We start from the raw sequence: 2,841 nt of genomic DNA, 5'->3' as shown, positions 1-2,841 counted from the left end.
TTTGAGGCAAAGGCCAGGGTTGCCCGCTGGGTGGAAAACCCATGGCTCTGTTCCTAGAGTACAAGGTGGGCACCAGCCGCGGGGAACCCAGTGAGGAGGAGGCCACTGGAGTCATCCTGTAGCTGCAGACTTTCTGGCACCCCCCAAATATCAGCAGGGCAAGGGCAACAGGGGAGGAGCTGCAGGAGCCTCTAAGCTGTGAGGGCCTTTTCACTGTCCTGGGCTCTGTGTCACTTCCAGGGCATTGCTGTGGGTAGGCGGGGTGGCACCTGCTCAGGCTCTAGGGACCACAGCTGCTGGGCCTCCTGAGTTGTGCTCAGTTTAGTTTTCAAAATAATGGCTTGAAAGGGGATTCTAAAGTTGAGGGTGGAGATGGATGAATTCAGATAGATTGTGGTACTTCATCTGTTAGTAATGGAAACATGGCAACTTATTTTGTGGCATTTCTATGTTTACAAATTTTCTTATAAAAATACATACCATGAAAATCTCCCGAAAAACAAACTTTTTCCTATCATAGGACACATATGAAATTACATCACTGCTCAACATATACTTTATATATCTATATGTAATATACACACACATAATGCTAGTACTTTTTTGCTTACACATTATTCACAGGTGGAAATTTAGGAAGGTAGCAGCGCCTTTGTTTTCCTGCCTTTGAATGAAAATAAAATTTCTCTGACCAACTTTTAAAGATGAAACATGTAGGAATACTACACAACCACTTTTGCCATATATACATGTGTACAATAAACCATCTCCTTTCCAAGTATGTTGCTTAAAATTTCCTGCTTTGGCCTAGTTGCTTGGCCTTTAGGAAAAGAGTAACTGCTGTGGGGTAAAGGATTGGTAAAATGTAAGGTTTCCTCTTTAACTGGCTATCCAAGATGGGATTGTGACACACCCTGAAGTGATGTAAATAATTTATCTTTTACTATACTAACTTTGCACGACAGGTATTGGTAATATTCAGTATTCATGTCATTGTCCAATGTGAAACTTTTCTGAAACTGGACCTTTGCTGTGTATTTTGTAGTTGTGATTGCCCATACCTGCTACATTCTGTTTTGTTGCTAGACCGTTTTTATTATGGTCAAGATGCCCTGACCTGTTTGAAACCAGCTTCTGGACATTCTGGCGGCAGCGGCGGCGGGTGGCGCCAGACGGACTCTGGGAAAGGCCCTGGCGCGCGTCCCGGGTGCGGCTGCTCCCTCACGCCGGAAGACCCCAGCCGGGCTGGGTCGGCGTCCAGCCTCCTCTCCCCTTCCTCCCCCGGCGGGGCCCAGCCGCGGCCGAGGAGCGGCGGCTCACATTCAAGATGACCAATGAAGAACCTCTTCCTAAAAAGATTCGTCTGAGTGAAACAGACTTCAAAGTTATGGCACGAGATGAGTTAATCCTAAAATGGAAACAGTATGAAGCCTATGTCCAAGCTTTGGAGGGCAAGTACACAGATCTTAACTCAAATGATGTTAATTGGCTTAAGGGAGTCTGAAGAAAAACTAAAGCAGCAACAGCAGGAGTCTGCACGAAGAGAAAACATCCTTGTAATGCGACTAGCAACCAAGGAACAAGAGATGCGACGGCCGAGTGCTGCCCAACTGAGATCTACAATGGTCGGTCGACCCAGCGATCAACTTGTTTTTCCTCAAAATGAAAGGTGAACTGGAACAGACTAAAGACAAACTGGAACAAGCCCAAAATGAACTGAGTGCCTGGAAGTTTACGCCTGATAGAGGCCCAATTTGCCATCGGACTATTCCGAAGAAGAAGCCACCTTCGAAAAATTCCCCTTCTAGAACACGTAGAAATGTTTCTGTTTGAAGAAAATAGAGGGAGAAAAAGAAGTCTTAAGTCTGTGGCACAGTGTGTCTTCAGACAATTTGGAGGATTGAAAACCTAGAGATTTTTAAATCCTGAATTGAACATGTAAAATTCCTGTAAAATGTAAAAACTGGAATATTCATCGCTCTTAACCTTGAGAACAGTGACTTAGAGACACTGTATATCAGTTTTACTGATAAGACTGTGGACTTCATGATTGCTGTTGAACTACTACTGGGTTAAAACAAATTAGGTGAATTTTGCTTTTAAAGGTTTTACTTGCTAAGAACCAACTTTGAATAGCCATCAGAGAATCAAGTAATAGATGTCAGTACAAGTAGTGTGTATATTTGATTTATTAGCTTAGGATTCGGAATTCCTCAATGGAGCCTTAAACCCATGTGGTTTTAATCAATGGTTTGTTCACTTAATGGTTTCAAAAACTGTAGATAATCTTAACAGAGGAATGTACAAACAAGGTGTGGTATCAAACTTGAGCTTTCAACTGTTTGAAGCATTATAAACATTCATTTCACAACTAGATTGTATGGCTGTGATGAGATTCACTGCATTTTTTTTTTTGGTGGTGAACTTACACCCTCATCCCATCCAACAGGCACACGTTGAAAGAGCATTGTTGTTGGTGTTAATGGGGGAATGTGTTCCTTCATTGTACTTGAGCCTTTTGTATTGCACTCTTGATATTAAATTAAATGTGCCTTCAAAAAAAAGTAATTAACTGGTTCTTGAACACTTCTCAAAATTAACAAGCCACTACAATTAGGCAAAAGGGAAAATTCCTGTGGTTGTTGGGTTTAAAAGCATCCTTCTGAGATGGCTGGAGACTGCATCTTTAGATCCTGACCTCTAGGTGAAGTCCTGGACCGCCAGTACTTTCTTGCTCAATAACATTCTTATCCCCCATTGACATCTGAGTGGTTTCATTGTCAATTTCTGGGCCCCATAACAGCTGTAGACTGTTCAAGAAATAGAAGGTGTGGGCATATT

At 42.6% G+C, this 2,841-nt stretch overlaps 1 pseudogene; it reads left to right on the top strand.

Moving 5' to 3' along the window:
- The first annotated feature begins 1,201 nt into the window (after positions 1–1,201).
- LOC125359370 lies at positions 1,202–1,808 on the top strand (annotated as a pseudogene).
- Positions 1,809–2,841: the final 1,033 nt, after the last annotated feature.

This window comes from Perognathus longimembris, chromosome 11 (genome assembly GCF_023159225.1).
Source record: "Perognathus longimembris pacificus isolate PPM17 chromosome 11, ASM2315922v1, whole genome shotgun sequence".
NCBI lineage: Eukaryota > Metazoa > Chordata > Mammalia > Rodentia > Heteromyidae > Perognathus > Perognathus longimembris.
This window is presented reverse-complemented; position numbering and strand designations above follow the sequence as displayed.